The following is a 13,977-nucleotide window of genomic DNA, read 5'->3' on the forward strand; positions in this document are numbered from 1 at the left end:
TAATAACAATAATTAAATAAAACAAATAAATATCTCAGAAATATTGAAACCTAGAACAAGTTTTAAATGGATCAAAAGAGAGATCAAACAACATGGTGTTATTTTTTATTAAACATTTTATTGAGGACTCTTATAGCTCTTGGAACAATCCATCCATCAATTGCACATATGTTTCCATCATTATTTTTTATTTTAAATCATTTTATTAGGGGCTCATACAACTCTTATCACAATCCATACATACATCCATTGTGTCAAATACATGTGTACATTTATTGCCCTCATCCTTCTCAAAACATTTGCCTTCTACTTGAGCCCTTGGTATCAGTTCCTCATTTGTGTGTGTGGGTGTGGGTATGCTTTGTTAAGGCCAAAAATTGGCTCCTTGCTTCTGCTCCTTCTTTTTTTGTTTTGTTTTTTTCATCATTTTACTGGGGGCTCATATAACTCATCACAATCCATACATGCATCAATTGTGTAAAGCACATCAGTAACATTTATTATCCTCATCATTCTCAAAACATTTGCTCTCCATGTAAGCCCCGGCATCAGCTCTTCATTTTTCCCCTCCCTCCCCACACCCCATCCCTAATGAACCTTAGATAATTTATAAATTATTATTTTGTTATATCTTACACTGTCTGATGTCTCTCTTCCCCCTCTTTTCTGTTGTCCATCCCCCAGGGAGAAGATTATATGTGGATCCCTGTAATCACTTCCCCCTTTCCACCCCACCTTCCCGCCACCCTCCTGGTATCGCCACTCTCAGCACTGGTCCTGAAAGGATCATCTGCCCTGGATTCCCTGTGTTTCCAGTTCCTATCTGTACCAGTGTACATCCTCGGGTCTAGCCAGAGTTGTAAGGTAGAATTGGGATCGTGATAGCGGGGGAGGGGCAGGATGGGGAAGCATTTAAGAACTAGAGGAAAGATATGTTTCATTGTTGCTACATTGCACACTAACTCCTCCCCGCGACCCTCCTGTAAGGGGATGTCCACTTGCCTACAGGTGGCCTTTGGGTCCCCAATCTGCACTCCCCCTCATTCACAATGATATGATTTTTTTGTTCTCTGATGCCTGATACCTGATCCCTTCGACACCTCATGATCACACAAGCTGGTGTGCTTCCTCTATGTGCGCTGTGTTGCTTCTGAACTAGATGGCCGTTTGGTTACCTTCAAGTCTTGTAGACCCCAGACGCTATATCTTTTGATAGCAAGGCACCCTCAGCTTTCTTCACCACATTTGTTTATGCACCCATTTTTCTTCAGCAATAGTGTTGGGAAGGTGGGCATCATGGAATGCCAGTTTAATAGAACAAAGTGTCCTTGTATTGAGGGAGTACTTGAGTGGAGCATGCTGTGCCCTAATGGGTGAGTGTGCAGAAGTGGGCATGCGGATACATGAACATAAGTGAGCAGGTTTGTACCAATCAGTGTGAGTGAGCACATGGGTGTGTGAGTGTGTCTGGCATGTGCATGGAATGTAAATGAATGTATGAATAGTGGATATAGGAGTGTGAGAATGTGAGCATGAGAACGAGTTGTTGTGTGAACATAGGAGTGTAAGAATGAGCTGCTGTATTAACAGTTATGTTGTGTTTGTAAACTTTATGTAGAGAAAAGCTATTTTCATCCTGATTTGTGAAGTAACAGACAGACTGTAGTGATGACTTTGGTTTGGCTTTTATAATAACTGTGCAGTCTGTTAGCAGGCTTTGCTCAGGGATTGTTGCCTGAACTGTGAATTGCTATATGTACGTGTCTGAGACTAGGGAGGGATCGGGTGTAACAGAATTGAGTAAGAAGTTAAGTAGAAGAAGTTTTAGTAAAGCATAAGGTGGTAAGCCCACCGTCTGAGGGGAGTAATGGTCATGATGTGGGTTAGGGGTTCATTTCACCCAAGTCAGATGGTGCCCATTAGGGTCTTCGAGGATTTTGGTTGCTCTGGGAGTTGTCAGGACGACGATGTGCGGTTTTTTACTTGGGTTGCAAGGGTCAAGGATGGAGATTTTTCAGCAGAACAGTCTTCTGAGTTGAAGAGGTATAGGTTGAGAGAACTATAGGGTAAGCAGTTTGCCAGTGGTGGTAGTGTGACTGGAAAGGTATGGTTCATTAAATTAGGCTGCCATACATCAACGTGAAGGGGCTTAGGAAAGAGGGAGAGTGAGGAGTGATGTGGATTCAAGTTAGGGCTAATGGAAGCAGGTGGGTTTTAGAGTTAGTTTAGACAGATGACCTTTTATAATTCCATTCATCTTTTTAAATTTTCGAGAGGAGTAAGGCCTGTCCGGACTATGTAAGTGCCACTTACAGAGTGCGAATGACAGTGTGTGATTTGGGACACGACGCACAGGCTGTAGTCGCTGAAGATGAGCGCAGGGCTCTGGATGCAGGGAACGATGGACTTGATGGATCAGATCTTCGGCTTGGTTGGCGGGGAGAGCTATTCACTTACTGTTCATGATGGGGGCACACTTTGGTTGTTAGAAATCCTCTTTAGTTAAGTGAGGTGCTCAAGTGAGAGCAATGAGTTCTGCTGTCTGAGAAGTGGTTCCGCATGGGAGATGTGCAGCTTCCCAGACCGGATCAAGTGAAACTACAGCATAGGCGGCTCGTTGCTGTCCCTGGGTGTCTAGGACACAACTGTTAACAGCAATCAAAGTTAGAACTGGGTCAGGATAGGGCTGATTTAAAAGTTTAGGTCGAGGAAGTGTTAGTTCTTCCATTGCTTATGGGCAGGAGTGACTACTAGGTTCTGGCAAGTCCAGGAGCTGAGGCAAGAGAGTTGCTGGGTTTAGAGAGGGAGCCTGGTTGGTGCAGGGTTATGTTAGGGTTTTCAATAAACATGAGGTGGATTTTTCGTAGGCGGTTGGGAGACAGTAAAGACAGGACTGGGTGTGAGAGGAGGTTCTGCAGTTTGTGGGTAGATAACATCTGGATAGGCTCTGTGTTGTTTGAGAGCTTCTTTAGTCAGGGCGGCAGCTGCTGCCAGGGCCCAGAGGCACGGCTGCCAGCCTGACTGTCATATCCACCTGTTGGGACAGATAAGCTACTGGAGAGTGGGTGGGCCCCAGGGGCTGAGTCAGGATACTGGAGAGTGGGTGGGCCCCAGGGGCTGAGTCAGGACTGCCGCTGCTGTACCCTGCCTTTTATCCATGTAGAGAAAGAAAGGTTTACAGGGCTTGGTAAATGTAACAGCGGAGACTGGAGGAGTTTGTTAAAAGGTTGCTTTGATTAATTGGGGAGAGTCTAGAGGGCTGGCAGGGGTGGCCGGTTTGAGTTAGTGACCTTGTCTGCTTTGTCGCTTCCCTGTGTTCCCGGGGAACTATCAGCTTTATGTCCTTCACGTATTTTTCACTGAATGTGAAACTGTGTTAACCAGGTGTCAGCAAAGGGTTAAAGGTCTGCTGGGAGTCATTTTGGCTGCAGCTCATGAAGGCTGCTTATAAGGGAGAAACTGGGGATTTAATGTCACGTATTTGTTCACTCAAAGCCAGTGGTTGGGGTTCTTTATGACTGAGTGTTTATTTAGAGTTGAACTCTGAGTGGTGGGGGTGGGGCACAGGCTCAAACAGCAGCGGAATGAGATAGTGTGTCTTGGAGGCAGAGAGAAGTTAAGGGAGTTGGGCTGTGTCTGCTTTAGAACTGTTTTAGGAGAGGCTGCACGTAAAGGCAAAAGAATGTTGACAACCTGGGTTAAGGGGGATGGTAAAAAAGGCGTCATGAAAGGTGGGGTGACTAAAGGCTTGGAGGGACGGCCAATTCCCATAACGGAGACCGGGGAGGGGGAAGTTTGGCCTGAGAAGGAAGAGAGGACTGAAAAGACAGCTGTACCATTCCACCAAAAGAAAACCGGCTTACCTGCTGCCCCGATCGCTACCCTGGGCACAGCGGGGGCGGGGGGATGTTACTGAGGTTGCTGAGTGAGGGGCTTCTTCGTCAGTTGTCATCAGTGGACAGCTCAAGCAGTGTTAATGGCGGTTCAAGGTTTGGAGAGACTGATCCTCTTCAGCTGGGTGCCGAGGGGCAGGCACTTCTCCAGTGGCCCTACTGACCTCACGATGGGCAAGGCTTAGTGGGTGGCCAGGGATGTGGGCAATACTTAACCTAGTGCCCTTCCTGGCTACATGTTTAGCAGGGTCCCAGTCGCGGGTGGTTATTTACTGTTGTAGTTGCTGTTTCCTGAGGTCTTTTGACCCCTCCCTCCAGCCAGCTTCAGGGGCAATCAAGACCTGGGCTTGCCAGCTTGCCCCTTGGTAGGCTCGGGATTCGTAAGCTGTTTCAACCTGTTCTTCTTGGGTGTTAAAACTTTAAATGTCATGTTTACCAGGTCACAATTGGGGGTCTGAAGGCCATCCTCGGCTTTTTAAAGTTTCTTTTTAAAATTGGTGGCTGACTGTGTTATGAAATAAGTGGCCAGCACGGTAGCCTCTGTTGGAGAGGTAGGGTCGGGCCTAGTATACTGGGTTAAGGCTCCAGTTAGGTGCCCGCACCCCCTGATGTAATTACAGCTTTTGGCTTTTTCTCACAACTCTAATCAACTCCAGTATCAACTTGCATTCCTTGAGCACTTGGGTTAGATCCTTCTGATAAAACTGTATTACTCTTTTAATAAGAGGCTCCTGTTTTTTATAACAAGCAAACTGTTGTGAGGACTTCTGAGCCTTTACTTGGTTCATTAAACTTACTGCAGCGCGGACAGAGGCTGGGCTTTTGCAAGTTTGGCCAGGTCTGGTCTCCTGCTGTGAGGCTGGGGGATACCTGCCATCTCTGTCAATCAAAGATTCTCTTGCTGGGTTGGCCAGAGGCTTTGCCTTCTGAGTTTTACTGGGCGGGGCCCGGATCAAGGTCCTTCCTCTATTACCTGCACTCCATTCAAAGGGGCTCGGAGCATGCTCCACTGTGCGTTTTGTTGGCTGGGTGTTATTTCCAGGTAAATGTCCTCTATTGCTAAACTTTGAATGACAATGTTCTGCCCAGTGTCTGCCTCTATCACAGCAGGGGCAAAGTCCAGTTTCCTTGGACTCTTCCCCTGGGTCTTTTCCACTGTGAATTTTCCTGTTCTTTTGTGACATCTGCCTGCAGTCTCTCTGGTTTTGTCCCTCTGCTCCACATGTAAAGCATCTCCCTTTAGGTATGGCGTGGTTTGCCAAAGGAGCAGCCGTGAGGTTGGCTCTGTGCTCATCTGTCCCTACATCCCTGCATATCCTGATATAATCTAACAGCGTGCTCTGTTCCTTGAATGGGCGTTTGGCAGCTTGACATGATGTATTCGAGTTCTCAAACGCTAATGTAGGAATAAGATTATCCGCTGCCCTTTGACTGTCACATTCTTGTGGACAGCATCCTGCAACCTGGATATAAGATCTATCTAAGGCTCATCACTCCTTTGCTTCGCTGCCGTGTAACTTGGCCGTCTGCTCCCTGATGGTATTATTTTCTCAGACTTCTAATACTGTGAGAAAGTCTGCTCATCAGAGTTTAATTGTGCCTCAATTGTGATGTCATTCTCATCTCCTAGCAGCTGATGAGCCCCTGTGTCTGTGCTCTCTTCTGCATGTTTGCATGCTCGTGCAAGAGTCGCTTCAGTCCACAGCATCTGATATTGCAAAGATTCCGAAAGGGAAAGACACGGCTTCATCAGCAGTTTCCAGTAGGATAGGATCCAATATTCCATTTCCGACAGAGATTTTACCATACTAATTACAAATGGCGAATCTGGACCATAACTAGATACTGCTGGTTTGAGATCTTTTGGTAGCTTAAAGGGAAAGGCAGTATATCGCCTTTCTTGACTCCCTCCGGGGTGCTGCTCGTCGGGCTCCCTGTCTATAATTCTAATAGGATAAGACATTCTGAATTCTAAATCTGTTTCTTGAGCTATACTCTCCTCCACCCGTGAGAGCAGAGGTGCCTTCCTACTCCCTGACTCTTTGCTTTTTACTTCCTGAGCCTCACCTTCTATAGTAAGCCTTTCCGTTTGCATTTCTTTGGATCTAATCTCATTTCTCCCTCCAGCACTGACTTGCTTGATAGTATTGTGATTCCCTACACTCTACCCTGGTGGTGGCACAGATGCTTCCACTCTGCTATCTCCTGATTCAAACTTCGTTTTCTCTGCTATGCCCAACCTTCTCATCTGCCTGATACTCATGCTGTTTGTTGCTCACCTGACCTAAGTCTGCGTAGCTTAGAGGCTTCTCACTACCCTGCTTGTCTTATTCCTTTGTTCTCTCACCCTGCAGCGGCTCCAGCACTGCTTTAATCTGCACCCACAGCTCCCAGGTCTCCATGGGCATGCTCTGTCCTTCCCTGTGGGCTTTTCTTAAGTTAATGGCGACCTTATCCCAGATCTCCATATCAAAAGTTCCTGACTCTGGAGAAGAAGGATTGAATTTCTTTACCACTTGAAGAAACTCTTTTATTCTCTTATTCCCACCACTACAGTTTGCTTCTTCAAGAGGTGGCAAAGTGTCATATTGTACTCTGCATCCTTGCTCTTTGCCCGACCCATATCTCACTCAGATTAAAAAACCACACTTAAAAAAATAATCTCAAAAAACATTTTCCCCAATTTACCCTCTCTGTCCGATGAGGTCATACAATTGTTACACGGGAGTTCTTTTCCTACTAGGCCCCCACGTATTAAGTGCCATATGTGAGGATAACCAGCCCCTAACACTTCATCAGAGGTCCGATAGGCGCAGTTGGAGAGAGAGAGAGAGAGAGAGAGAGAGAGAGAGAGAGAGAGAGAGAGAGAGAGAGAGAGAGAGAGAGAGAGAGAGAGAGAGATTTATTGCTAACCAAAGTTTTTATGTTCTCTGGGGACATGCAAGCCCCCTAATTACAGGTGAGGACATACGTCACAGGAAGAGGTTGTGCTATAGGTAATACAGTAATGGGAAGGGGCCAATCTAGGGATATACATGCAGTAGGAAGAGAAGGGATTGATTGGGGGTTTACATGTTACAAGATAGGCGGATCCTAGATTCAGGATGGCAGCCTAACTTTGGATGTCATTGAGCAGGTTTGACCTGTTCTCTGGATCTCCATAGAAACCATTATCAGTAGGATGTAAACCCCATCTACAGGAACCAGATTAATGACCAAAAGCCTTTAGGGAGAAGTAGCCCATTGTCCTTAACAGCAGGAAGTGGGCTCCAGTCTGGCAACTGACTGCCTTCAGGGAGGTAACTTGACAATCATTTACCATTAGCTGCAAGCAATGTCCCAAGTCTAAGTATTGGGGGAGATGATTTGGAAGAAATCTTTGTTTCCCACACTCTCTGTCTAATAATTAGGCTATCCACATCCCTTAATGATGGTCAAAGGGGGTTCACCATAGACTTAATCCATGTATGGACTATGAAAATGGATTTTGGACTTCCACTGTCATCCATAGCCTTCTGCAAACTGGGTGTTCACAATTTAAGCTCAGATAGTATTCCCGCCGTTGGATTTGGGTTTTGTTATTTAAAATCCTTGAATCGCACAAGCTGGTGTGCTTCTTCCATGTGGACTTAGTTGACACCTCACTTGGATGGCTGTTAGTTTTAGACAAGCCTTTAAGACCCCAGATGCCATTCCTTCTGACAGCCGGGCACCATCTAGTTTCTTCACCACACTTTGCTGCAGCACCCATACCTTTCTTGAGTGATCTCTTCATGAGGGAGAGCATCAAGTAGGGCCATGTCATAAGAACTAATTGTTCTTAGATTGGGGCTAGAAGCAAGCACAAGCCCCAAATTCATTCATGTATCTATGGCTTATATATGTCTCTGGTTCATTATAGAGACATTACTGTCGTTTTATTTCAGGGAACATTATGTGTCATCACCCTATGGCATGACTCCCAATGCTGCCTTGTAGCGACCCTATAGCTATCTCTCTTTGATAAGAAAAGCCTGCACTGTAGCGTGACCAGGGAAACATTAATTACAGAAACAAAAACCATCAGAAACCAAACAGTGATAGCATTTACGTTTCAAAACAAAGTGATCAACACAGGGAACATCCTGATGCTTCACGCTCTTAGGCCTGCATATTTTTAACGAGTATCTTATGTACTCCATTTTCAAACAACCTTTCTTTAGGCAGAATTAGCATATAATGAATGATACATATTTAAAGCACGCAGTTTGAAAACCTTTGACAAACACAGATATCCAAAAAAACCTAGCGCCTCAATCCAGGTGACATCTCCATCACTCTCCAAGGCCTCTGTTTACCCCTGTCATTGCTTTACCTGTCATCACCAATCCCCAGGCAACACAGATCTGTCACTAGAGATTAGCTTGCATCTTCTAGATTTGCATGTAAGATCATCTACTTCGGGAGGCAGTGTCTGGCTTCTTTCTCTCGGCATAATTATTTTTGAGACTCTCCCTCACGGTTCCACATTTCAATAGCCCAGTCAGTTTTATTACTGAGTACGATTCCCTTGTGTGCATCTGTACCAATTCATGGAGTTCTAGTAAGATAGCAGTTACGTAGTGGGGTACTAACTAACTGCAAGGTCAGCGATTTGAAGCCACCAGCTGCTCCAAGGGAAAAAGAGCTTTCTACTCCAGTCCAGAGTTACAGTCTCATCAACTCACAGGGACAGTTCTATCCTGGCCTGAAGGGTCACTTTGAGTCAGCATCCACTGGATGGCAGTAAATTTAGTTTTCTCTTTAATATAATAACTTGTTTATCCATTAACCAGCTAATGAACATAGGCATTTGTTATAAAAATGAGTCCAAAAGTGACTTCCATATATTGACTCTTTAATTATGTCTACATGGCAAGTTGAACCCCCTTACCTACAAAAAGTCAGCATGACAAATTCAAATTGGCATGCATCCAGTTGTTTTAAAAAAATAAATAAATATTATGCATCACTAAAAAGCACTGATGATCACAAGAAGCACATCGTTTCATGGGAAGCGTTGGAGGAAATTGTGCTAAGCAAAGTTAGCCAATCACAAAAGGACAAGTACAACATGAGTCCCCTGAGGTCAGTATAACCAGCACAGCAGATATAGAAGAAAATCCACTTATCTCACACTATACGGGTTAAGGTACAGGCAGCTGGTGGGGGTCAGGCCAAACCCAAGGAGGTACATGTTATTCCAACACAAAGAAGGGGGAAGGGGAGAAAAGGGAGGGAGAAAAGGGGACGGGGGGATGATGGCCCAAGGGGAGGAGGCACTAACCCACTCAGGGGGAGAGTATTGGTTATGTCTCCACAGAATTGGGAGTGTGCATGCCGACCCCACCACAGCATGCCAAACCTTGAGGGCAACGTAACCACGTGGAGCAGCTCATGAACAAGTGGGATACAGGGCCAGCCTCAATCTGAGCCAAACTGACCCCCTCCCTAGAAGAATGTGCTACAGAGGACAACACTGATTGGGGAGAGGGGCCAGCCTGCCATGCCCACATGGAAGCAAACTAGGAAGGAAAAAGAGAGAGTGAGGGACTAGACCCCATACTGGCACACCAGCCCTGAGGACGGCGTCCATGAAGGAGCTGCTAAGGCACAGAGAGGACAGAGGGTTGACAACAGCTCAAGACAGGATGTCTCCTCACTGAAGCACACCACAACAGAGGACAATACTGGGACACACAAGGGGGTTAGTCCAGTCTGAACACTCCACAGAAGGAAACAAAACAGATCGTCAATGGGAGCAAAGCAAAGCCACAAAGCCCCCGCGGATCCTCCCAAAACAGACTTCAAGTTAGGAGGGGCAGCTCCTGGAATTCCCCAAGGACCAGTAGGGAGATAGTCATAAAGGTCAGTGGACAGACCTGGAATCATGTATGCTTTATGTTTGTTTGCTTGTTGCTAGTTATCATCTTTATTTTTCTCTCTTTTTATTCAATCTTTTTCTTTTTGTTTGGTCTTTGTTAGTGTTTGTTTGCCTGCTTATATAAGATAGGCATAGGAAGCAAGCAAGCTCAAAACAATGGACTAACAGTTCTGGAAGGATTTGGGGGGAGGAAAGGGTGGGGGAAGGATTTGGTGATCAAACACCATAGACAGGGGAACAACTAGGGAATTAAAACAACATTGAGGAGGATGTATAGATCCTGGGGGTGTTGGAGCAACAGCAATCTAGCTGAGGGGAATTACTAAGAGGCAGAAGACAGGCAGGCATGATGGTGGGGCAGGAGGAAGGTAAAAGGAAACAGGGGAAAGATCTTGGAAGCAAAGCTATGGATAAGGTACACGCATAGATGTGTACATATGTAAATACATTAATTCATAAAAATAGAGGTATTGGCCTTTGTACATATGGCAATACACTGAGGTAGTGGATGGCCTTTGGGCCTCTGCTTATGTGCTCCCTCAACGCAAGAACACTTTGTTCTAACAACCTGGCATTCTGTGATGCTCACCTTCCTGATCACTGAAGACAAAATGAGTGCATAAGCAAATGTGGTGAAGAAAGTGGATGGTGCCTGGCTATCAAAAGATATAGTATCTGGGTCTTGAAGGCTTGAAGTTAAACAAGTAGACTTCTAGCAAAGAAGTAACAAGCCCACATGGAAGAAGCACACCAGCATTGCATTCATGAGATGTCAATAGAATCAGGTAACAGGCATCAGAAGACCAAACAAATAAACAAAACTATATTGTTGACAACGAGGTGGGTTGGAGCAGAGACCTAAAACTCATCTCTAGACAATGGGACATGTCCTCATAAAAGGGTCACAGGAAGGAATGAGTCAACCAGAGTGCAATATAGCACCCATGAAACAATATTATTCTGGTTTCTTGAGGCTTCCTCACCCCCCACTATCATGACCCAAGTCCTGCCTTTCACTGCAGGCTAGTGCATGGGAGGTAACAACACACGAAATTCAGGAACAGGAATGGGAATAGCAATACCAGGAGGGTAGAGGGAAGGTGGAGAGAGGAGGGGAGGAAGAGGGAGCTGATTGCAATGATCAACATATAACCACACACACACACACACAACACAACATACACACCAGGGGGATGAACATTTGAAACCATGGGGGAAGAGAGACAGTGGTTGGTATAAGATGAAAATGTAATCATTTATAATTTATCAAGGGGTCATGGGGGTGGGGAAGAGGAGCTTATATCAAGAGCTCAGTAGAAAGTAAATGTTTAAAAAATAATGATGGCAACATATGTACAAATATACTTGATACAATGATACAATTGTTTTAAGAGCTGTAAGAGCCCCCAATAAAATGATCTTTAAAAAAATACCCCAAATAAATGTACTTTTTGCCACTTAGATAGAGCCGATCTGCTTTACATAGCCCGGGAAACTTCACCCAGCATCTGCTAGCCCCTAGATAAGATACACCCCTCAGACAATAATGCCTTTAAGGCAACATTGACTTTGGAACTTGGATCTAGAGACTCCCAATGTTGCTGCAGGAAGACACTGAGTCTCCTTCAGTCCTTTCTCCAGTTTCCAGAGGCCCAGGGGAGTGTCGCACCAATTTCCACTTTGGTGACCCCCTTTGACCCTTCCTTTTGGAAGACCTGCCCCTATAGGTAGTCATCTCTTTTGTACCCCTGTCAATGTGTTGAATCTGCCCCCCCCCCCGCCCCGCCAAAAAATAGTTTATTGTACAACACTGCTATCTTATGGTCATATCTCTTTTCTTCACCAACCCTGAAGTTCCTCAAATTCACTACAGAGTTGTTTCCAGTTTATGGCTCTTACAACTGTGTCCCTCGCTGCTTAAGGGAAGTGCGCTGTGAGGGGCTAGAATTGGTTCCAACCTTCTGTCCAAGGGAACGACACCCTGCCCAGTCCAGCGCCATCCCCATGATTGTTCTTGTGGTTGAGCCCTTGTTGCAGCCGCCGAGTCAATCCTGCTTGCCGAGGGTCTTCCCCTTTGTCGCTGCTCCTCCTCTTTACCGAGGATGACTGCTTTCTTCAGGGACTGGACTCTCCTAATAAAATGTCCAAGCTACATGAGGCGAAATCTCACTATCTTTGCTTCTAAGGAGCTAAGGCTGTACTTCTTTCAAGAAGGATTTGTTTGTTCTTTTGGAAGTCCATGGTACTTTCAGTATTCTTCACCAGCACCCTAATTCACATTTTTTTGGTCTTCTTTTTTCAATGTCTAACTTTCACGTGCATACGAGGTAGTTAAATGTACCATGGCTTGGGTCAGGCACACCCTAGTCCTCAACGTAACATCCTTGCTGGGAACTGATTACAAGGCTCTACATATAACCTACTCTCTGGGGGATGGACAACAGAAAAGTGGGTGAAGGGAGACATTGGGCAGTGTAAGATATGATAAAATAATAATTTATAAATTATCAAGGGTTCATGAGGGAGGGGTAACAGGAAGGGAGAGGAAAACTGAGGAGCTGATACCAAGGGCTCAAGTAGAAAGCAAATGTTTTGTGAATGATGAGGACAACAAATGTACAAATGTGCTTGACACAATGGATGTATCTATGGATTGTGATAAGAGTTGTATGAGCCCCAATAAAATGACTTTTTTTAAAGTAACATCCTTGCTTTTCAACACTTTAAAGAGGTCTTTTGCCACTGATTGTGTGTGTGTGTGTGTGTGTGTGTGTTTTCTTTGTAAGTCATTTTATTGGAGGCTCTTTGGGGGAGGGGTACAGTATACTTTATTGATGGTGCTTGACAAAGTCGGGCTCTCTAAGCCCCTCCCCTTCCTTCAGGGGATCTGGATGGAATATTTTCAGTGTGTTGGGGGATTGAATTGGGGGCAAAGACTCCACAGCAGCTGAGATCCTCTCTTCCCCTAGTGCTGTTGCTGGGCTGCTGGCTCAGGGGGCTCTGACTCCTTGGAGGCCATGTGGACCATGAGGTCCACCACCCTGTTGCTGTTGCCAAATTCATTGTCATACCAGGAAATGAGCTTGACAAAGTGGTCGTTGAGGGCAATGCCAGCCCCAGCTTCAAAGGTGGAAGAGTGGGGGTCACTGTTGTGGTCATCAGAGTCAACCTGGTCCTCGGTGTAGCCCAGGATGCCCTTTAGGGGACCATCAGATGCCTGCTTCACCACCTTCTTGATGTCATCGTACTTGGCAGATTTCTCCACCTTGCCCACAGCCTTGGCAACACCAGAAGATGTGGGGATGATGTTCTGGGCAGCCCCACGGCCATCACGCCAGCGTTTCCCAGAGGGGCCGTCCACGGTCTTCTGGGTGGCAGTGATGGCATGGACTGTGGTCATGAGTCCTTCCACGAGGCCAAAATTGCCATGGATGACCTTGGCCAGGGGGGCCAAGCAGTTGGTGGCGCAGGAGGCATTGCTGACAATCTTGAGGGAGTTGTCGTACTTCTCGTGGTTCACGCTCATCACAAACATGGGGCATCAGCATGAGGGGCAGAAATGATCACCCTTTGGACACCGTCCTTCAGGTGAGTCCCAGCCTTCTCCATGGTGGTGAAGACACCGGTGGACTCTCTGACATACTCAGCACCGGCCTCACCCCACTTGATGTTGGTGGGATCTCGCTCTTGGAAGATGGAGATGACCTTTCCATCGACGATAAGCTTCCCATCCTCAGCCTTGACAGTGCCATTGAACTTGCCGTGGGTGGAATCATACAGGAACCATGTAGTTCAGGTCAATGAAGGAGTCACTGATGGCAACAATGGCTCCTTTGGCCGAGTGGAAAGCAGCCCTGGTGACCGGACGCCCAGTGCGGTCGAATCTGTTCTCTCCGACCTTCACCATCGAGTCTCCGGGATGCGGCTGGGACTGCACGGACCGGGAGAGGCGGCTGCCTGTCGCACGAGGAGGAGCAGCGAGCTTATTGTAGGCTCTTACAGCTCTTATAACATTCCACACATCAACTGTGTCAAGCATATTTGTACATATGTTGCCATCATCATTTCCAAAACATTTTCTATTTGAGCCCTTGGTATCAGCTCTTTTCCCCCTCCCTCCCCTATCCTCCCATCCTCGTGATCAATTATATATTGTTATTATTATTTCGTATCTTACATTGT

The 13,977-nt window shown here is 46.1% G+C and overlaps 1 pseudogene; it reads right to left on the bottom strand.

Moving 5' to 3' along the window:
* Nucleotides 1-12,760: 12,760 nt before the first annotated feature.
* Nucleotides 12,761-13,702, bottom strand: LOC142451506 (glyceraldehyde-3-phosphate dehydrogenase-like; annotated as a pseudogene).
* Between the last annotated feature and the right edge of the window lie 275 nt (nucleotides 13,703-13,977).

This window comes from Tenrec ecaudatus, chromosome 6, assembly GCF_050624435.1.
Source record: "Tenrec ecaudatus isolate mTenEca1 chromosome 6, mTenEca1.hap1, whole genome shotgun sequence".
Classification (NCBI taxonomy): Eukaryota; Metazoa; Chordata; class Mammalia; order Afrosoricida; family Tenrecidae; genus Tenrec; species Tenrec ecaudatus.